Raw genomic sequence first — 23837 nt, 5'->3', positions numbered from 1 at the left:
CCTCTGGCTATCTGGAAGGGGGTGAGCACCTGTCCTCAGTGCGGACCCTGGCTGAAGGGCCGGTGTAGAGCAATTTAACCCAGGTTCGGAAGTTAGAGCCAAACTTGCATTTCTCAAGGACTCGCCACAAATACTCCCATGACACTGAGTCAAATGCCTTCTGCATATCTAAGGTGGCTGCCACCGCCTGTGCCTACTGATCACATTGAAGAGTCTTCTTAGGTTCAGGGATGTGGACCTACCTGGGACAAAACCCGCCTGGTCAGGGTGAATGATGTGGGGCATAAATGAAGCTAGTCGGTTGGCCAGTAGGTTGGCGTATATTTTGACGTTGCAGTTAATTAACGAAAGGGGGTGGTATGAGTCGCATTGGGTGGGGGGTTTGCCAGGTTTGAGAAGGACTGTTATCATTGCCTCTAGGAGTGATGGGGGAGTATGGCCTTTTCACACGCCTCCTCCCATAAGGCCAGTAGATGTGGAACCAGGAGAGATTTATATTGTTTATAAAAGTCCATGGGGAGGCCATCCGGACCAGGGGACGATTCTATGGCTTCCGTAAGTTCTTCAGGAGTAAAAGGTCTCTCCAGGGAAATGCTGGCTAGGACCGAGAGAGGGAGGTTTTCTAGATAGGAGTCGATTTCTGATATCTGGGGGCCATCAACTTTCGAATGCAGGGAGGTATAAAATGATAGAAATTCTGAGTTAATGTCTTGTGGTGAGGTAGCTAGTGTTCCATCGGGTCTCTCTATCGCCGGTATGTTGGGGGCTCCAAATTCAGGCCGCTCTCCCTCACCATATTTCCTTACCGACTGAGGGCTGTCCAGGAATTTGACTTCTCGTTCTGCTAGGCTGCAGAACTTGTCTAGTTCTGACCCTAGTGATGCTAGTATTTCAGAGGAGTGATCCTGGGCATATTGAGTTTCTAGGTTAGCTAGGGTTGATTCGCTACCAGCGATATCCGCGCGGATCCTTTAAGGATGCCGTTCCCTTTGGAGATGGCGATACCCCTAGTGTATTCTTTGAAGGATTCCCAGAGGGTGGCTGGTGATGACACAGAGTTCGTGTTAATCTCAAAGAATTCTTCAATGGAAGATTCGAGTTCGGAGGCGAAGACCTGATCAAGGAGGGCATGGGGCCTCATTCTCCACTGTCTCATTTTATCATAGTCTTGACCCCAATTCAATGAGATAATCACTGGTGAGTGGTCGGACAAAGTTCTAGGGAGCTCGCCAGATGGGACAGGCACCTGACCAATATGTCTGATATGAGCCATCTGTCTATCCTAGAATGTGAGTCGTGAACTGAGGAATAGTAGTGCGGGAGTCAGGTTACATAAGCCGCCAGGCGTCCACCACCGCTAGTCAGGGGAGCGTTGTCAGAATAGTGTGGGCTGCCCTGGAGAGCTGGCGAGTTCTAGAGCCCGATCTGTCCAGGTTGATGTCTAGTATCGTATTAAAATCGCCACCCCATATGATTGGAACCTGGGGGTAACTTTCCAGGACAGAGGCCAGGTGCAGGTAAAAGTCGGGGTCATCGATATTCGGGCCATATATATTCAAGATGGCTACCTCTTGGTTTTGCAGTCTGCCGATGATTAGTACATACCTCCCTAGCGGGTCTATTTGTGAGTGGCAACATGAGAACGTAAGATTTCTGTGTATCAGGGTACGGGCACCTCGACTTTGGGTGGAGTAATTAGTGTAATACCTCTGGGGTCCCCACTGTTTAGCAAATCTTTTGCATTGTTCAGAGCAGGCATAGGTCTCTTGTAGGCATAATATTTTAACAATGTGGCGTTCAGAATAAAGTTGTATCTGCCGCATCTTTTTCTGGTTACCCAGACACCTCACATTCAGCTCATGAAGGTTAAGCTGCTATCCGCCATTCGTGTGGGGGTGTTGATTAAGTTTTTGTCTACGGGTTAGCAGTAGCCAATGCCAAACCAGCTTGGGCGGTTGTGTCACCCTATCTGTGTGCCTGTGATGTAATACTGTGGTATGTGTGGCATCTCTGGTGGTTGTCAAGACTTTTTTAACATAACACTACATCCCTCCACCCACATCCCTCCCCCAAACAGAGGAATGGTACCCCAACAAAGCCATGACAACAGCAAACTTCTCGGTATCAGCGCCTGGGGGCCTGTTAGCTGGTCTGGCGATGACGCACCGGACTGGGGAGAGTTCAAGGAGATTTTCAGTACAGTAGGATTAACCAGTGTGATTAGTATAGGCCGCATGAGCGGAGGATCAGTGGTTGAAAACAAAGGGAGGAACAACAAACTGTTAATGCGTTCCTGTGGGGCATAGTGATAACCCAGCATAACCATAACCATAATCAGGTCCCCGACATCTACCTCTGGGGGCCTGTGAGTCGGCCTGGCATTACTACTTCGGACTGGGGAGATGTAAGGATATCAGTTATTTCTAAACACAATGAGTCTGTGTGGCTAACGAGGACCACATAATAGAGGATCAATTGAACAAAGAAGAAACAAAACTGACAACTAATGTATTCTTACGAGGCATAGCCGCCACCATGAGCAAGGCAGTATATGGGCCTATTAGTGGTAGAGGCTCAATTTGTAACAACAAAGCAACGTACAGTCCACCGCGGTGATGGGGGATCAGCCAGAGAAATGTTCATCAATGAATTTTAAAGCCTCCTCCGGAATCGTGAAGAAGAATGTTTGGTTAGAATATACGCTTCTTAACTTTGCAGGAAATAGCATGGAGTATTTAACCCCTAAGTCTCGGAGTCTCTTTTTCACAGCCATAAAGGTTTTGCGTTCCTGCTGCACAGCAACGGAGAAATCCGGGTAAAGATGGATCCTCGCCGACCCAAGAAGTAACTCTCCCTTAACCCTAGCTGCCCTTAGGTGGGCATTGTGGTCCCGGAAATTTAAGATTCTGGCTATAATGGGACGTGGAGGTGCGCCCGGTCTGGGCTTTGCGGTTAGGGAACAGTGGGCCCTTTCAACTGCAAACTGCGGGGAGAGTTTTGGTGTATCCAGGAGTGTTAGAAGAATGCGTTCCACGTAGTCCTCCACGGGTTCCTTGATATTGTGTTCGGGTATTCTGACAATGCGCAGGTTATTTTGTCTCGAGCGAGATTCGAGATCGTCATTTTTCCTTTCAACTGCCGATACCCGACTGGAGAGTGTGGAAACCGCAGCGCGGAGGGAGCCCAGGTCATCCTCAGCAGCCCCCACCCTTGTTTCAATCTCGGCCACACGGCCGTCTGTCTTTTCGATATGAGCTTTTATAGAGGAGATGGTGCCATTCATATCATCAAGTTTAGTATGCAATGTGGTGAATCCCTCACGAATATACTCCAGCATCTTCTGCGAGTCATCTGGGGCTGGAGGGGACGAGGTGGCGGGTGCCTCCTCTAGGGTCTCGGCCGCTGGCCTGGACGGTGTTTTAGCAAACATATTCAGCAAACTCTGCTTTTTCCCCAGCACCAGCTCCTTTAGTCATGGTGAAGACAAGGGAAGGGTTCCAGGAACAAGGATGAGTGTGAGAGATCAGAGGTATTGGAGTTCCTTGGTAACGATTGTTGGAATAGGGGTATCTGGGCAGCTGGTTGTACGGTCCTTCTTTTTGCTGAGCCTATATAGATGCCCCTGGTTAAGCTATGATCTCAGCCTTCTTTTGAGCATGTAGGTATGTTGCCTCTCAGTTCTGACCCTCTAAGGATTCAGTGCAGGCGGCCGCGTCTCAAGTGGAGTCGAACTGTGTCCGTAGTAATAGTAGCGGCGGGGAACCCCTTAGGTGATGCCTGGTGAGAGCCCGTTTACTGGCGGTGTCGGCTCCAGGTGGCCTGCCGTGTGCAGGGTAGGTTCTGGTGATCAGCGCTGGCCTATTCCAACGGCCGGGGCCACGTGGAGTGATCAAAGAGTCTCAGCGCTGTTTGGGGTTTATAAAGTTGACCCAGCAAAGTTTATATACCAGCTCAGTCTGACCACGGACACGTCTCTGACTCCTATGTTTACAGTAATATTAATTATTTGCTGGGTTGGTAGCAGCAGGGGGCCATTCAGGGGGGGCTCAGTTCAAAGTAATCCGCCAATGGCAGTGTCCAGGTGCCAGCAACTTGTTGCCCTAGAGGTGCACAAAGGAGGTGCACATAGGCCAGTTCCGCGGCCCGGGCCCAGTACGCTACTACAAAGCCCCGAACACCTGGATAGGGATGGGCTGCGTGTGATGGAGGGCCCCGCGTGGCGCAACTCGAGGAGGGATGCCACAAGTTTTGATGCAAATCAGGGGGGGACTCCCCAGAGTTCAGGCATATTCCAGTGTTCGGGCCCCGGGGTCGCGCCCCGCAGGGCACCCTGGCCGATGGTATCTCCCGGCGGTACGGGCCCTATTTTGGCGGCCACCACCAGCCGCCCCCTGTGACCGGGGGAGGGGGATCGAGGGAAACCCCACGGCCGCCAGAGCCAGCACCGCAGTAGTGTAGGAGCGGCCTGCTCCCACCCCCAAGGGGCTCCTACCGTGTCGTATTGTTAAACGGGATATCATATTGTGCCTCCTTTATTGTATATATTGGCCTAAGCCCAGTCGCTCTGCGAAGAAATCCGCGTTGCAAAGTTCCGATCTTAGGTCGACTTAGCCGCCATTTTAGGTCCATCCTCCATTTTGATTTCCACTCTGAAGTAATTCTGTGTTCTAAAATGGTGGATAGTGTTTCCCGCTTGTAACTTAGCCGTCCTGACCTTTGTACATAAGTTAATGCATAAACTGTCCGTTGGCCGAATGTTTGGGTCGAGTAAAGAGACCTTGTCTCATGTCTGACTTGTAGACAGAGGATTACCTGCGCCAACAAGTCCGATCCACGGACATACATCAACTATAATGCTGTCCAAATACTGAACGTGGACACTTGCCGAACTACATTTTATAGGACATTTGTTAAAGCTTAATTTTAAATCCGAAGATACACTGTTGCCATTGTGACTTGTTGATATGTAAATTGAAAATAATCCACATGCATATAGTTGGACAAACTAGAAGTGAACTCTGCACGAGCCCTAGACCGAGGATCATTAACCCGTAGAGGGGCTGGACAGTATGATCAGAAATGTATAAAATGCGTAACTGTTTAGACGTCCAGTACCTCTCACTTCTCACACCGAAAGGGCTGGTATTAGCTGTGATGTGCTGAAGGCCAGATAGCTATCTGATACTTTGTTTCTTTGTAAACTGTACAGTTATAGAATAAAGATCTGTGAATCTTTATAAGCCTGTGTTTGGTGTATTTCCTTTTGGGGTACTCAGCCTCGATATTTCCTTTTGCTTTTACAGTATGCTGCTCGAAGTGTGGATCCAAGGAGGAGGGCAGCAGGAGGGGGGCGGACGAGCAGCGCACCGGCTCGGGACCAGTGGCGACGGCGTTGTCCACCCGCGATGCCTCTGTCCACAGAGCGGGGGTACCAGGTGTGTCAGGATCCAGCCCCAGGTTGGCGGGGCAGCCCGCAGCGGTCTTCGGGCCGAGGTGTCCTGGAGGTTTGGGCACAACACCAGGGCACAGCACAGGGGAACGTAGAGCACTCCTGGTGGGATTTTGGCCACTTGGCACGTTCTTTGGGCCGGGATGCCCCCCCCCACGAAGGCCAGCAGCGCCGCGGTGTGTGGCAATTAGGTGAGCCGCGACCGCCGGCGCCGCGGTATGGGGCGAGCCAGGTGTATACAGCCCTGGTTCCTGCGGCGGCTGTTGCTATGCTCCCAGAGGATCCTCTGTTCTGTGAGTCGGTGGAGATGTGGTATGTAAGTTCCCACAGAGGCCCCAGCAAGGAGGTATAGATTTGCTGGATCGATGAGGTTATATTAAAGTATATGTGTTCTCCCAGTCCGGAGCTCGGCACTCAGGCTGCAATCTTGCTGACAGCCACTTCCTGTACCAGTTCATCCCCTTCAATATGGAGGCATCACTTTTAATGGCATCCCTGGTTACAGGCCAGTCTTTTGGGCGTCGCTGGGTGTGGCTGACTATAAAAAGCCCCACCCAAGCCAAGATCCTCGCTTCGTGTCGTTCTGCTGATGCAGCGTGACGCTCCCGGCATCGCTCCTGCAAAGAGAAAAGGAACAGCTGTTAAAGACAACACGAGCACGGACCCTCCGATCCCCAGCAGCCCTTACCTGTTTTCTGATCCTCTCAGCGAGGACTTCCAGGAACCTCCGCCTTCACACATCCCGCTCCAACGGTCAGCTGCAGCTTCCAGTATTCTCCCCGACTCCACGTGTCATCGCTCCGCTCATCAGCTGCTTCATCCACATGCTGCGTCCATTGTCGGGTGAGCGGCTTCTTCACAGCGGATCATCAGCTTCTTGGCATCGCCTCCTGTGAAAGAAAAAACAAGGACAAGGTTAGTGTTTAACAAGGATACTGCGTGCAGCATAACGGCGCTCCATAAAGACACTGAAAGACAATAAAGCACCTTAGGACATTGAAGAACAATAAAGCGCCTTAGGACATTGAAGAATAATAAAGCGCCTTAACAATAAGGACGTTGAAGCACAATAAAGCGCCTTAACGAAAAACTATAAAACGTGCACTAAGGACAATAAGGGACCGCTAAAGCACCTAAACGCGCAGCATCGTTCCTGTGGCGCTAGAACATTACTGAAGGGCCAAGCATCATGGAACTAGAGCACACTCACAAGAAGAATTCTCAGGTGTGCATACTCACCTAATAGAATGCTCATACAAGAACATTCACGCCACAGCGGGTATGGGCGGAACTCCAACAGTCAGTGACGCAACTGGCTGCATCCAAATGCACCCCTGTTGAGACCTAACAGGATGGAGAGCTTCCTATTTTACTAAAGCAGGTGAGAGAGAACCCCTGAGGTTGGGATACCAGAGCTCCTGGACCAGTGAAACATGCTCAAATCTACACAAAACTAGATTTAAGAGGATCATACCATCTTGTAAGAGTAAAAGAGGGAGACAAGTGGAAAACGTCCTTCCGCGCGAAGTACGGCCTCTTTGAATACCAGGTCATGCGCTTCAGGCTATTCAATGCCCCAGCGGCGTTCCAATTCTTTATGAATGATGTACTCCATGAACAACTGGACGTTTGCGCTCTTGTTTACATTGGCGACATTCTTATCTACTCAAATTCCATCGAAGAACATGTAGGCCATGTCCGGGCAGTCTTGGAGAAGCTTCGACAACACCAATTGTATGCCAAGTTGGAAAAATGTTTTTTCCATGTTACCGAGGTTGAGTTTCTCGATTTTATGCTCACACCACAAGCCGTACATATGGATACACGAAAGGTGGATGCAATCCTCCAATGGCCCTCACCAACATCCACGAAAGGAGTGGAAAGCATGCTCGGATTCGCCAACTTTTACGCTCGGTTTATACCTGGGTTTTCAAAAATTGTACATCCAATTACCTCCTTGTTAAAAGAAAATCAAAAGTTCCATTGGTCGACAGAAGCTGAAACTAGCATTCACTACAGCACCAGTCCTTCGACACCCACAATCAGACCTACCTTAAATAGTTGAGACAGATGCTTCAAAAAAAGCCATGGGAGCAGTATTGTCACAACGAGACCCTGAAACAGGACAACTACACCCCGTTGCATTCTGGTCTCGCAAGATTAAAGCAGCATTCAAGGCCTGGAGACATTACCTTCTTGAGGCGAGACATGCGGTCACTGTCATCACAGACCACCGTAACTTGCAATACTTAAAAACCGCCAAAGCACAATCCTTGCGTCAACTTTGTTGGGCTCTCTTTTTTGCGGGATACGATTTTATTATCACTTATAGACCCGGAGAACGCAATGGGAAAGCAGACGATCTATCACGCATGAGTGAAGAAAAAGAGGCTTTTACAGCATCCGACCCCATGGCCATAATTCCTGAGGAAAGGATTCAAACCAGAATAGCTGCCACCTCATGTTGATGACCAAAGAACCAGTTTGCAATCCCCGATGGATCAATCAACACAACAGGAATGGCTGTTAAAAGGTGACCAGTACACCATTGAAGACAATCTACCGTATTTCCAAGGACGATTATATGTCCAAGACCAAAAACTGCAAAAGCAAATCATCACAAATTACCACGATTCATTACTGGAAGGACACCCAGGAATAGCCAAAACTCAGGCTAAGGTAAAACAAAACTACTGGTGGCCAACCTGGCGAAAAGATATTGCCCAATTTATTGAAACCTGCGGTGGCTGTGCACAACACAAGTCTCAGAAACAGAACCCCGCTGGCCTACTACATCCACTAACAGTACCGCCAGCACCTTGGCATACCCTGTCAATGGACTTCATCACAGATCTTCCACCCTGCAATGGATACAACACCATATTAGTCGTTGTGGATTATTCTCCAAAATGGCCCATTTCATCTCTCTGAAGGGACTCCCAACTGTGTCAACTCTCGCTTCTGTGTTCCTAGAGCAAATTGTTCGATTGCATGGATTTCCATCAATATTAGTATCTGCTCGCGGAACTCAATTTGTTTCTGCCTTTTGGAGAAAGTGTTGTATGATTGCCAAAATCGATCTCCGGTTGTCCACAAGCCATCACCCTCAAACTGATGGGCAAACTGAACAAACCAACCAAACTTTAGAGCAATATCTCAGGTGTATGTTGCAACAGTCCGAGGATTTTTGGAAAATATACTCTGGATAGCTGAGTATGCATACAACAACTCAGTTCACACAAGCACAGGGTAAACTCCATTCTACACTGTGCACGGAAGACATCCGAGGACATCAGTATTTGATCCACTCGATACCCTGGCCATTAAAAACTTTCATAAAACCATCACTCAGGTTCTTAAGGAGGCAACAAAGCATCTGACCAAGGCTAAGGAAAGACAAAAACTGTTTGCTGATCGACATCGGAAGGAAGTTCCCGCCTACCAGATTGGAGGAAAGGTGTGGTTAGCATCCAAATATATTCCCCTGAAGGGGCCAAGAGCTTTCTGCCCAATATACCTGGGCCCCTATACTATTAAGTCCATAATCAATCCTGTCGCCATGAAATTGGAGTTACCATCTCACATGAAAATTCACCCCGTATTTCATGTCTCTCTCCTCAAACCCATGAAATCCAATACACGGCTTAGTTCTCCGCCAGAGCCCGAAGTAATAGATGGAGAACCAGATATGAAGTCAAATCCATCCACTCCAATGTGGTTCGATCAAAATTGTATTACCTAATTGACTGGAAAGGTTACGGACCTCAAGACCGAACTTGGGAACACAGTGAACACGTCCATGCTCCGCGTTTTATCAGACAGTTCCATCGCAATAATCCCACCAAACCAGGACCGGGAGGAGAACCACCCTTGAGAGGGGCATTGAGGGGGAGTGCTGTCATGGTCATGAAGTCAGTCAGGGGCACAGGCATGCAGGGGTTGCATGCACCGGAGCGCTGGGCGGACACTGTCCTGGCACCTTTGGTGCAAGGCTCATGAACAAAAGTAAACAAGAACATCCATTTAACACCAAAAAGCTTTTATTATGGACATAGCACTTCAGATGCATTAACCTTGAACGTTCCATCCATTAAGCAGGATGCATTAACCTTGAACATTCCATCCATTAAGCAGCCCGAAGTGTATTCTTGGGTATGGCTGCTAATGGATTGCCTTTGCACATGCTCGCTCTCTAGAAGCGGCAGGGTGTGGCTGGTAAGCCAGCCCTAATGGACGTGCCCACGATCTCAGCTCTATAAGCTGCCCTGATCCTCAAGACAGACGCTTTGCGTTAACCTGCACTTGCACCTGCACCCATTCGACGCGCGCCTGTCAGAAGTAGCAGGACGGAGAGCTTATCTTCCATAATTCACAGGTGAGCTTTATGGGCCGGCGTATGCTCGCAGAAACCGTACTTTGGGGTGAATGGTTCGAGAGGTACAACAATCACAGATTGGCACACTCACACACTGTTATCTCCAAGCAGGAGCAGTATCACCACGTACCACCGCTCACAGCTTTTCTACTGAGGGAGAGGCCTGAAGGGGGTGATTCAAGTTCAGGGAGGGCTGCAACCATGCCCCAACGCCTCCGCAGAGACCGGGTGAGCGTAACACCAACTCCTCAACTAACTCTCTTCCACCCACTTGCCACTCTCTTCAAACTGTATATTGTAATATAACTGTAATGCAATTCATATATCATAATTGTCAATAAGTGTATATGGCAACTGTATACTTCTATAACCAAGTATGCTCATTCTCTATAACAAGTGCCACGATGCCTCTGGGCTGTTGCGCGCTATACAAATACGAATAAATAAATAAATAGAATGTACTCCATCTAACATTCTAACCTATATGCTGCGCTTGCTAGATGCGGGGTTAGTGTTTAACTCCCTAAAAGTCCACCTGGCGGCCTTGTCAGACTACACCACTTCACATAATAAAGTTTCATGGTGGAAGGTACCGGTCATCAAGGCAATTTCTAACCCGCCGCCAGGCTGGGACCTTAATGTAGTACTCACTAAGCTCACGGGACCCCCTTTCGAGCTTATGCACAAGTCTAGTCTCAAACACCTGACTTATAAAACTGCCATCTTAGTTGCCATCACTTCCATAAGAAGGGTTAGTGAAATCCAAGCATTGTCAGAGCAGGATCCTTTCTTTGTTGTACACAAAGACAAGCTGGTTTTACGTACTCAGTCTAGGTTCTCACCTAAATTCATCTCCAAAAGTCATGTAAAACAGTCAATCGAGCTACCCGCTTTCTTCCAGGAACCCAATAGCTCAACTGAGGTAAAACTCCACACACTAGATGTGAGGAGAGAGGTCCTCTACTAAGTAGACAAGACCAGACTGCTAAGAAAAACAGATCAACTGTTTGTCTCCATAGCGCCAGGCTGAGAAGGAGATCGCATCTCTAAAAATGCCATCTCTAGGGGGATAGTCAGATGTATCCAACTGTGCTATTCCCTGTCCGATAAAACACTGGCCCTCATTACGACCCTGGCGGAAAGTGACTGACCGGAGCGCCACAGCGTAAATAGCGTTTCCGCCATTGCACGAAGGAGCAAAGTGCGGCCCATTCCGACCCATCGGGCACGAGCACCACGCCACGGCGGAAGTGCAAAGTCCGCGATGGCGGAAATGACCCAAAAACGGCCCACACCGCCGCCGTACGGCGCCCTAGGTGCTATACCGCCACCCCTCTTAGCGGTCACCGCAGTGTGCGCCTACCGGAAAGTACGGTGACCGGAAATATACGGAAACGGAAGTAAAAACATGGGCCCGGAACGGGAAACATCCCGCCGTACACCTATAAAACCACTAAAACCACACAACCACTAAAATCACTACCCTGAAACACACCCCAACCCGTCACCCACCCTAGCGAAACCAAGAAAAATGGGAAAAGTAGCGAAGAAAGCATGCGACCGCAAGCGGCAGGTCCACTTCTCCCGTGAGGAACTCACCGTGCTAACAGAGACCCTCCAGGAGAATGCTGCCGTCGTCTTCTCCACGCAAATGACCAGAACGGCACTTGCAAACAAGAAGACCATATGGGCTCTGGTGGCACAGCGGGTAAGTGCGGTGGGGACCGCACCCCGCACCCCACAGCAATGCCGCAAGCGATGGGACGACCTGCGGATACGCGTCCGCAGCATACTCTCTGCCAACCGCAACATTGCCACAGCCACCGGGGGAGGTCCTGAATCACCCATCAAGTTGACCCCCTGGGAAGAAATCTGTGCCTGCACCATCGGAATGGAGAGCATAGAGGGAGTCGGAGGGATGGAGAAAGGAGTGCAGACATCCGAAGATTCAGGTAGGTGGGCCAGATAAAACAATGCCAAATCCACACAGTCCATCCATGTGAAGTACCATGCGTCCACATAGTGCAACAGAAACACATGTCCAGGAGAACGTCCACACACATCGGCCTGATAGCGCACGTTAAAAGCCACAATAAATACATAAATAATTAAAAACCCCTAATACACGCACTACACGTGCAGCAGGCACACCCTAACTGCAGGCTGCCAAACAACTGCACCCTCACTCCACACACAAATTAAAGCACCTCCAAGGCCCCGACCCAAATCACCCTCAGGTACCACCCCAAAGCATGTGATACAATGCCATTCCAATTCCCACAGACCCATCAATAACCCTCGCCCTCCTTTACTCCACCACAGGGTCCGATCCAAACGACGAGCTACAGGACACCCCTACCAGCACACCTGCAAAGAGGGCCAAGACCAACGGCCAGAGACCCTCCACCTCAGCTGCACGCATCAAGACACGGCAGCAGCACAAATCAGGTGGCAGCACAGAGGAGGGAACATCAACAGGCACCCCAGCAGCCAGCATGCCCACAACACCACCACCACAGGTCCCCCCAATGGATGCCACAGAAGGCACTGCCTCTGGTGGCAGCAGCACCATAGGTGACACCCCATTGATGGCAGCATGCTCGGACACAGAAAACGGGGATGCCGAAGTCAGATCCATCCATGACCTGTCCCAATCCCCCTGTCTGTCCCATCCCGTACAACATGAGGATACCACGCAGGGGCACCCACAAGACGACGACTGGCCATCCCCCACAAGCCCTGTGGCAAGGCAACATGAGGACAACAGCCCCTCTGTGACACCCCCGCAAATGGCCATGGCCCAGCAGAGGCAACAGTCCCTCGACCAGTTAATCGTACAACAGCAGCAACTGGCCACACTCCTCAAGGACCATGCCGATGAATGTGGGGGCACTAAGGCAGACATAGAAACATCAACTGAGACACTTAGGGCAGAAATGGAGAGAGGTACAGAGACGCTAAGGGCACAAATGGAGAGTAGAGTAGCACCGAGAGCCTGAGAGTCCAAATGGAGAGTAGCACCGAGAGCCTGAGAGTCCAAATGGAGAGTAGCACCGAGAGCCTGAGAGTCCAAATGGAGAGAAGCACCGAGAGCCTGAGGGGGGAACTGCATGCGACGTCCAAAGACGTATGTGCCGAACTTGCCGCAGTGCGCCGTGTGCTCACTGAGCTCTCGCAAACCCTTAGGGACATGCATGGACGTGAGCAGGCAGACACATCATCCGTTGCAAGTTCCGTCCAGGGCAGCCCCCAACGTAGATCTGGAAGGAACCTGCGCTCCACAGGCAGGGGTGCCCCTGATACCCGCAGAGGGGGCTTGCAATAGCGACAGCCCACTGACAATGAGCATCTTTGGACACTGGTGTTCGGGGGGGAGGTAGGAGGGTGGAGGGGGTGTGTTGGGCTCACTTGGGTGGCGAGTCGATAGGGTGTTCAACATGACATCACATATGCCATAAAAAGTGCACGATCAACCAATGAGATGTGTGGACATTGATCTTTGTGTACTAGGCCATCATAGGCGTACAGTCCATATTGTGCATGTCCCAGACACACGCAGTGCCACGAGTCCCGTGTCCATGTATCAGCCACCAGGCGTGAGTGCTAGAAGCATACATCAATGAGATGCTGACGAATGTCACGGGCCTCCGGTGCCTCGCAGACTCCATGAGGTGCTGCCACATCCCCACCCTCATCATGACCATCATCAGGTGCTTGCAGTTCTGCGTCAGGGGGCATGGGCACATTTCTACGTACGCACATGTTGTGGAGCATGACACATGCCATCACCATCTTTGCAACCTTCTCATGGCGGTACAGGAGTGCCCCGCCAGACCTGCTGAGGCAGCGGAAACGAGCCTTCAGTAGGCCGAATGCCTGTTCTATGACTACACGGGTACGTGAGTGGGCATGGTTGTAGTCCTCCTCATGCTGGTCCCGTGGGTTCCGGACTGGTGTGAGGAGCCATCTCTTCAGTGGATATCCAGCATCACCTGTATGTGGACGAGAAACGTATGATGTGGAATGCCATTGATACGTACGCACACCCCCCCCCCTTCCTGCCAGGTCATTGCCAATTCACATACCCCACATAATCATGCATGTAATGAGACTCACCGAGTAGCCAGGATCTGTTCCCTGCGTGTCGCTCCATGTAGCGTGGTATTGTAGAGTTCCTCAAGACCATAGAATCATGGGTTGATCCAGGGAATCGGGCACAACAATGTGTAATGATCCTGTTGGAGTCACACACCATTTGTACATTCAGGGAATGAAATTGTTTTCGGTTGCGGTACTGGGCCTCCATGGCATGTGGGACGACCAATTCAACATGGGTGCAGTCGATGGCACCAATGCAACCCGGTATGCCGGCAAGTGCATGGAATCCCACTTTTGTGTTGGTAATTTCCTGCTCCGAGCGTGGTAGAGAGATGTAGTCGTCTGCGTGCTGCAGGAGGGCATCGAGCACTTGCAATAGTGTCCGTGAGAACAGTGGCTGAGAAATGCCATGCAACTGTCCGACTGTGTGCTGCTAGGTGCCTGTGGCCAGGAAGTGGAGTACAGACACCACCTTCAGTAGGGGTGGGATGGCGGTTGGGCTATCTATCATGCTGACAAGGTCAGCCTGTGTCATGTCCACAATGGCGGCTATGGTGTCCCGGTCCAGACGGTAGAGGGTGTGGATCTGCTCATCAGTGAGGTTGAACGGATGTGCTCGGAGGCGTGGGATTGCGGGCTGCCTGCGTGGTGGTAGTGGCTGTGCTGGTGGGCCTTGCTGGCCCTGCCTTGGCCTCCTCCTCCTCCTGCGTCTCCTCCGTGCGGCTGGTTGTAGTTGGTGTTCGTCTTCTTCTTGGAGTTGGAGCACTTGCAGTGCTATCAGGTCCCCCAGGGCCAACATCGCGAGTCCTGCCGGTAGCATTTCGGTGTGGTTGTGGGAGGAGACTGGCTGTGCAATTTATGTGTTTTCAGGCTGTATGGCCTCCACCTGTGGTGATTAATTCCACCTGTGCAAACTGCTCTCCCCTTTGGCCGAGCACGTCCCGCGCACAACGCTGCAATTCGGGGAATGGTATCTTGCTATTGCAATCATGTATTTGTACCCGATGGCCGTGTAAGATTGGTTGATATGTTCATTCTGCTGTGGTCCCATTGTTTCACATACTATCTGTGCAGTCGCGAACAGACTTGTGAAGGGTCAGTGGAACGTAGTACTCGAGTAACGGTGGGCCCTCATGCATCACTGTACCGAGTTGCAACGACGGGCGGGGCGTCCCATTTGTGGGTGAAGGCAGTTGCCATTTTCACACACAGCCGCACTCGATGGAATAATTAGTGATTTCAAACGGCCACAGATGCCTTTTCGACGTGATGTTGCAAATGAGGAATTCGAAGGGCGGCGCTTTCGGTTTCCAGCTAGCGGCGAGGAGATGCCCACAGGTCTGACTGCAAATATAACGTTCTATTGTTCAATGTCCTTGAGACAGGGCCCATGGCGAGGAAGCAATGATTGATATGAATAGTTTGGGATGCGCAATAGCTACGTGGGCGATGAGGCCGGCCGTTCACAAATACATGTTACTTCACAACACTGGAATTACGGGCTGGGGCACTGTGGATTTTGCAGGCTGCATAACGCACAGACTCAATGGATGTTTCTAATGTTATGTGAGTAATTATTCAGCCGTTTTGATCCCGGGATGAGGGAATGATGAATGGATGCATGGGCAGGTGATTTGATACAGAGTTTGCCATGTACAGGGCTTCTTGGGATCTATCCGCCTCCCCTACGCTATGTGATGCAGGGCTGCCATAGTGGGACCATCGTCTATCTGGCCTTGTTGAGCCCTCCCTGTCTCGACGCGCCCTCAGACACTTGTGTCCATGCACGTTAACATTCCCATCTGATGGATTCTGTTTTGACAGACGCATGCACAGGTACACTCGTTTGTGATGGTGTTTGCAACTCGATATAGATGGTTATGAGTCGCAAGTGGTTTTGGGGTGGTGATGATCCTTTGGAGTGGGCTAGCATGCATATGGCTGTGGATTTCGTGTGATCATTGAAGTGAGTTGTTCGAATGTAGTTCTGATGGCCATTCTGTTCTTTTTCTTTTCTTTTGGTTGACAGGTATCTCCTCCCCTTTTGCCACTGCCATCTGTATGCCACTCCTGCAGATGGATTTTACTCCCGACACCTGCTGCTTCGTGTTAATCAGTGGAGCAGCATTACGATCTTATGGGACGATCGCCAATGGCCCACATGCCCTTACGCAGTACTGGTGGCTCGGAGCAACATTTCGGCCTTTCAGCTGGACTAGTGCCTCCCCATTGGGACGGCCCTGCGGTTCTGTGCGCTTCCATGTTGCCTTTTCGTACGTGAATGTGGCTCTGTGTACCATGGGGGAACAGGGCGACACACAAGTAGTGGCTGGTCATTTCTTGCGGATGCAGCCCACAATGGTGATTAGTGTTTTGGAGTTCATGGCCTGATGGCTGTATGGGCTTGGTGACTTTGATGTGCATAAAATTTCTATTCTGATTTGGCCCGTGTAGCGTTTTTCTTTGCAAGTGATGTGGCATATGCCTATTTGGGGGGCGATGTATTGTGAGGAGATCTGCATTGGGTTCCAGCTTCGGGGTTTAGTTGCGTGGTACTGTACTGGGCGCGTTTGCCTACTAAGCCCGTGAGGTCAGGGATGGGGGCTGCCTATATGACAGTTTGAATGTTGTCATGCTCAGGGGCGGGGGATTGGGTTTTGTGTAACAGATGCCGGTCAGCCAGGTGGACTGGTGGAATGATGTGATTCTCGGAATATTGCTGGTCACAGGTGCCTGTGTTTGCGTGCGTTTCTTGGTGGGGGACTGTGGTCATGTCCATTGGGATGGCTTCTGTATTTGTGCCATCTGTGCCCTGCAGCTCCCATTGGCCCCTCTTGTGTTTCTTTTGTTCGTTGCCATGCATGGGTGACTTGTACATTTCAATGGTTGCATTGTGACTTCATTGCACCTACGGGGAGTTGTACTTTGTGGGCAGGGAGCGGTGTACAGGCACTCAGTGGGGCCGTTTACGGTTGATTCGCGATGCCGTACTTCTCACCATGGCGGAATGGTACATTACGCCATGCCTGATGGCGTTAGGTACATGTCCGCTAGGGTCGGAATTGGCGTACCCTTGCGCCATAGTGGTGTTTGCGGTTTCGCATGGCGCGCGCGCGCGTGCTTGGTGCAGTTAGCGTTGGCGTTCACTACGGTGTCGCTAATGGCTTCGTACTTTGCGGTGACGGGTCATAGTCGCACCGAGCGCTATTCGATGGCGGTATTGCATTTCCGCCATCGTTTTCCGATTTCCGCAAGGGTCGTAATGAGGGCCACTGTCTTTTACGCCAAGAGCCCACTCCACAAGAGGTACTGGAGCCACTCGGGCTTTCATTGCTAATGTCCCTTTAGACAGCATTTGCAAGGCAGCTACATGGAGCTCTATACATACTTTCACTCCGCATTGCTGCATTGACACCCATTCCAAGACAGATACACAAGTGGGACAAGCAGTTCTAAGACATTTATTCGCTCGTGAACCTTCTCACATCCCACCTCCTTCTACCACTGCTCGCTAATCTATGCACAGCATGTCATCTAAGCAGATTCCACAAGCCTCAGAAGGGATACATTACTCAACGTAATCGCATTTCTGATGCTTGTATCTGCTTAAATTCACATGCGACCCACCCTTCCACCCCTCAGAGAGAAGGCGCATGGAATGTATGCGCTTGTCTGATACGTATCTTGGATACAACTGTACTCGCGCTACACCTCTTGCTACCTCATGTCAGAAAAATACAATCTGAGGGACCTACACGTGTGAGGGATCATGGGTACAGTGGACGTCGCACTAGGGATAGTATTACTGGCACGCCCTGTCGACGTCCCTTTTCGAGTGTCGAAAACAACAACTGTAATACTCTGCAGCTTCCACTAGATGTCGGTCTATGCACAGCATGTGAATCTAAGCAGATACAAGCATCAGAAATACGATTACGGTGAGTAATGTATCCCATATAATTAGCTCAGAGACGAGCCTTGGTGAAAAAGGCTCGTATTTAGGCTAATTTGCATGCCACAATGCCTTTCTGTTGTGGCTCAGAACTGGAGTTGAACTTCCAGCAATGTTCACTAGGTGGTGTTGGGGAATTTGTGACTTGGCTCAAATGGACTGTATATATGGACATTTTATAGATTAGTAAAATCCTGATTCTTGTACCCAGCAAACTACGCAAAAGCACTATAATCTCACTGCCAGTCCGCGCATAACCCAGTGGGATTCACTTTCTTACAGGCCAGTATAAAAATGAGATTCGGACATGTCTCCCGGAAACAAGGTTACTGCTTGGGATAGGATTTTCATATGGACAGGTGTCTGCAACCTGTAGCTCGCCAGATCAGAAGCACTGTGACTCCAATTCTCCCTCTCTGTTGGCCATGCTGGCTAGGGCTGATGGGAGTTGCAGCCGTCGCACTTAGAGGGCACTCATATAGGTCTGTGGCATTAACCTGATAATTTGCTTGGAATTATTGATACTAAAATGTGACCATTTCCCTTTATAAATGTGCACACCTACAGCTTTGGTGATCCCTTAACTGCCATGGGTTCCCTCCCCCCAGTGCCAAGGCCTTTTTTTGGTGATTTCGGTATTTTGCCATTCAATGCCTTCTAACGTTTTCTCCTTCATTAACACCTTAAGTGCCAAGGACGAGGTATTTCGTCCTTGGCAACAGGGAGATAATCCCAAGGACGTCACACTAGGGATAGTATTACTATCCTGTCCTTGGCACTTAAGGGGTTAAACCTGGGGTGTGGATGGGAGATCACATTATCTTTATGTATAAAGCGGAATGTATGTATGTGGCGTGTATGTTTGTCCACATTGTCTACCAAATTTTGCATGGATTCCTTTTTTGTCTGGGGCAAGATTGTAGTCTGTGTTTGGATGCAAAGAATTCACTCTGTAGACACCCTAATTTACTGATGCTCACCCCGATTCACTACAGTAGGGACTAGAAGGAGGCAAAATTTGGAAAAAGTGTCTGATGCAAAATGTTTGATGTGTTTGTTATTCCTTTGAAATGTATTACTACTGTATACAGTTCGAAAGTGTTTATTAAAGCATTTTTAAAGGGAATTAAAAAATTCACTTTTTTTTATCATGCCACTCCATATATGGGAAATGGCAAGCTTATAGTTTACTTAAGTTCATTCACAAGAAGAGAGCACAGTCAATCAATCTTTCTTGGACATTTTCTCAACTGTGCTGAAGCCATTGAGTGACTGAAACATGCCGCACAAAAAACTAACATCACTTGGAAAAGCTCCATCTGATGCAAAGCGAAAATCAATATCAAGAGCTTCTGAAACACAACAACAAACAGCAGTACGACTTGCCGACCAGAGGAGAAGAGCAAACTTTCTCCAGGGCAAATGAGGTGCCAGAGAAAACTGAAGCAAGACTTGCCTACAAGAGGACAAGAGCAACATCCTCCAGGGCACATGAGACACCAGAGCAAACTGAAGCAAGACTTGCCTACAATGGACAAGAGCAACATCCTCCAGGGCACATGAGACACCAGAGCAAACTGAAGCAACACTTGCTGACATGAGGACAAGAGCAACATCCTCCAGGGCACATGAGACACCAGAGCAAACTGAAGCAACACTTGCTGACATGAGGACAAGAGCAACATCCTCCAGGGCACATGAGACACCAGAGCAAACTGAAGCAAGACTTGCTGACAAGAGGACAAGAGCAACATCCTCCAGGGCACATGAGACGCCAGAGGAAACTGAAGCAAGACTTGCCGACAAGAGCAACATCCTCCAGGGCACATGAGACACCAGAGCAAACTGAAGCAACACTTGCTGACATGAGGACAAGAGCAACATCCTCCAGGGCACATGAGACACCAGAGCAAACTGAAGCAAGACTTGCTGACATGAGGACAAGAGCAACATCCTCTAGGGCACATGAGACACCAGAGCAAACTGAAGCAAGACTTGCCAACAAGAGGACAAGATCAACATCCTCCAGGGCACATGAGACAACAGAGCAAACTGAAGCAAGACTTGCTGACAGGAGGACAAGAGCAACATCCTCCAGGGCACATGAGACACCAGAGCAAACTGAATCAAGACTTGCCGACATGAGGAGAACAGCAACATCCTCCAGGGCACATGACACACTAGAGCAAACTGAAGCAACACTTGCTGACATGAGGACAAGAGCAACATCCTCCAGGGCACATGAGACACCAGAGCAAATTGAAGCAAGACTTGCCGACAAGAGGACAAGAGCAACATCCTCCAGGGCACATGAGACACCAGAGCAAACTGTCAAGAGCAACATCCTCCAGGGCACATGAGACACCAGAGCAAACTGAAGCAAGACTTGCTAACAAGAGCAACATCCTCCAGGGCACATGAGACACCAGAGCAAACTGAAGCAAGACTTGCTAACAAGAGCAACATCCTCCAGGGCACATGAGACACCAGAGGAAACTGAAGCAAGACTTGCTAACAAGAGGACAAGAGGAACATCCTCCAGGGCACATGAGACACCAGAGGAAACTGAAGCAAGACTTGCGAACAAGAGGACAAGAGCAACATCCTCCAGGGCACATGAGACACCAGAGCAAACTGAAGCAAGACTTGCTGACAGGAGGACAAGAGCAACATCCTCCAGGGCACATGAGACACCACTCGATCAGGACACGGGCAACGCCGGGTACCCCAGTTAGTTGTGAATAGATGCCCTATTGTTACAGTGCTTAGAACAGGAAGAATAGATCATTCAACCTTTCGTAAACTATTGATGATATAAAGGTTATGATATTTTGTAATAATTAAAAAGGACTGCTGGGACAGGAGGGGGAGTGGTGTAGATGCCATCAGAATCAGTTCTAAAGGCAGAGTCGATCAAATGGCATAGTGCATCTGTGAGGCGGGGGCTGGTGCACTTCACAAGTGCAGATCCTGCACAGCAGACTTCGCCTATCAGGTTCTTTGTGAAAATGTAGCCAGCAAAAAGTTGTTTTAAAAAATGTAGTCATTCACTACACTCAATACAAAGTGTAAAAATGTTGCTGGTAATAAGGTCGCCAAAAAAGCTATTGTTAAATACCCAAACGTACAAACGTACAAGGCTGTAACCCTAACAATAACCCAAACCTTTACAAAATGAACAGAAAATGAACATTGAACCTAATTCCAACCTCATCAGCAGCTCCCCACAAATTACCTAGCCCTTGCCCTAACCTAAACACCTGTTTGAATCCTACACTTAGCCTTATCAGCCCTGCATCAACCACCTTGACCATAACTCTTAGCCTAATTCTAACCAAAATCTTTAACCCCATCCCCTATCCTTACCCTAACCGCTATTCTAACCCTAAACCAAGCAATCGTAAGTTCACAAAACCCTCCTTAACCCTAACAATTACCTTAGCAGCACTACCTTTTTGGCTACTTTCAGCTGAATCTCCTGACTACTTTTTGCTTGGCAACTTTTTTACTGTAGAGGTATTTTCACCACGACTTTTTCACTGAGTACATTTTAGCTGACAAAATTTTTACTAGCTACCAGCCCATCATCCTTCTAAAGTTAAGATAAAATGAGTAATGAGCATTTGCAGGAACGTCATTTCACCAAAATGGCAGGGGTAGCGGAGGTGACATCCCACGACCCTTGACCTCTGATGACATCACAAGAAGTGTCAAAACAGGGATTGGCATTGTTTCTAAGTACACTATGAAAAATATGGTTATGTTATCACTGTAAAGTGATATGCATTTCATACAAGAATGGATCACCATATGTATCGTTAATATCAATCAGTGTGTAGCGGCCCATATTACCAAATTGCTGTGAATGCAAGCAGACGCCCAAGGCCAAACGATAATGATGTGTTATTATATCGCACTTATGCTTAAGCGCTTCATATGGAACAAATGCACATACAATATCACCCAATCTGTTTTGGTACTCATTTATCAACCTCAGCAGGATGAAAGGCTGAGTTGACCTTGCTGGGAGTCGAACCTGCAACCTGCAGATCACACACACATTGCAGCAGCGAGCGCTCAACCCACTGAGCTATCCTACCGTCTATAGTCATCAGAAAACCAGCCACTCCAGGCAGAAAGAGCCATGTGCTGCTGGCCAAAAGCCAGGAGCCTTAATTTTGTTTTTTAAAAAAGTTTTAAAACATTTTTTAGGGGTAGCAAGGGAGACCTCAGGGGTCGCAGTTGCGTCCCCTAAATGACGTCCCTGAACATTTGGTAATAATGCCACCAAATGCAACATTTAGAAGTGGGAGGAACTGAGAATGAAGTACTATTTAAGTCAACAATTCTAGCTGGTTACAGGAAACCCTAAGCACTGTAACATCAACACGTGGAATACATTGGCGCGCACACAATGACTGGCCACAGAAAGGTACATTCCTCTCTTGGACTGGGTACGAAGCTCTCGGTTTCGCCTGCTCACATCGTCGCCACCTCTCTAGCTTTACCCTTCAGAATATAGCGCCTCGGCCGCCTGAAGAAAGCCAAAGCACTGGTGCAATGAAGCTGGATTGTGTAAGGCGGTGTGGGGAGTGCGCTGGAAATGTCATACAGCAGCTCACGTTGTCTGCCACCTGCACACATTTCGGCTGCCTAGATAGGAACTCAGCATGATATAGCGCTTGTCGCAGTTTCTACACGCTGTACATTTCCAGTGCACAGTCTGCTATTCACGGAAGGTGCCCCTCCCGCGCTTCCAAAAGACCCCACTGGCCTCGTGCCATTCGGGAGATGCTCATGCATTCTGGGCCTTGTAGTCCTGGATTTATAATAGGCTACAGCAAAAGTACACGTTCCAAAATGCAAAGAAGAAACCGCACTGGATAAGCACCTCGTGAATGGCACGTGTGACTGTGGTTCTAGATGTGTGCAGGGTTGGTTGGTAGTCATGTTCACGTGTGCCATGTTTAGTTTTGGCTACTTGGTGGCGAGTATAACCTGAAATGTTTGTATTGGAGCACAGCTTCGAGGGAGATGGGATAGGAGGAGACGCACAGCGTGCAGGTGTTGTTTGGTTATTTACCCAGCCACTGACTGCTTATGGCCATGCTAAACCCCATGGCCATTATCACCCACCTCCTGGCCCTCCCTGCCCAAAGCACACCCTCCTAGGATGTCTTTGAGGTAGCTTTACACACCAGTAACATCAAACTCTGTGCTGCAGTGGGCCTGCTGATGCTGTTTCAAAGCAGCGGGTTGAGAGTTACTGTCCTAACTGGACCTGGAAACGCACCACCGCTGTCAACAAACACTGTCTTAACAAAGTCTGCCTTCAGCCACTTGACGTATAACCACCATGCGTGCCCTTACACTGAAGTCCTTTTAAAAACAAGCATTGCCATAGTCATCAGTTTTGGATTGTGTATAGGTATTTTGTAGGCATTTGCCATGCCTGGCATCTAATGCCCAGGTTTCCATTTGCTACCATTTATTTGGAAGTGCCTGGCAAATGCCTATCCCATCCATAGACACACATTGCTGATTTCCAGGGCCCTGGCTCGAGCAGGAAACCCTCCAGACTGACCGTGGACCTTCTCTCCCTTGCCATTTGAGCTAACTTTTCCTCCTGCATATTACTTTTTGTTTTCTCCCTGCCCTGTTGCGCCACGCCCCACAACTTTTTTCCCCCGTTTTAATTGTGCAATTAGTCTCTCTTCGCCCTGCGAACTTGTAAGTTTAGCCCTGCGCTGGGCCAGGTGTAACTTGCACTGCCACTTTCACTGGTATTGAGATCAGCGTTTTAAATCTCGCTCCTGTGCACTGTATATTGATGACCGACGTTAATGATGCTCAGTCTGTGATGAAGGGCTGAGGCGTGCCTGGTGGGATTCGAACCTCGTCTGTGAGCTGCAAACAAATCTCTGAGGCGAGCGCTTCACTCGCTCATGCAGTCTGAGATTTTT

The 23837-nt window shown here is 49.4% G+C and overlaps 1 protein-coding gene across 2 annotated transcripts in view; it reads left to right on the top strand.

The window, feature by feature from the left end:
- MPV17 (mitochondrial inner membrane protein MPV17) overlaps positions 1-23837 on the top strand; it is a 1213029-nt gene that overhangs the window by 169049 nt on the left and 1020143 nt on the right. The window lies entirely within an intron of this gene.

The sequence above is a fragment of the Ambystoma mexicanum genome, chromosome 4p (assembly GCF_040938575.1).
Source record: "Ambystoma mexicanum isolate Mex_15411 chromosome 4p, UKY_AmexF1_1, whole genome shotgun sequence".
NCBI lineage: Eukaryota > Metazoa > Chordata > Amphibia > Caudata > Ambystomatidae > Ambystoma > Ambystoma mexicanum.
The sequence above is the reverse complement of the archived record's forward strand: the minus strand, read 5'-3'. Positions and strand labels throughout refer to the sequence as shown.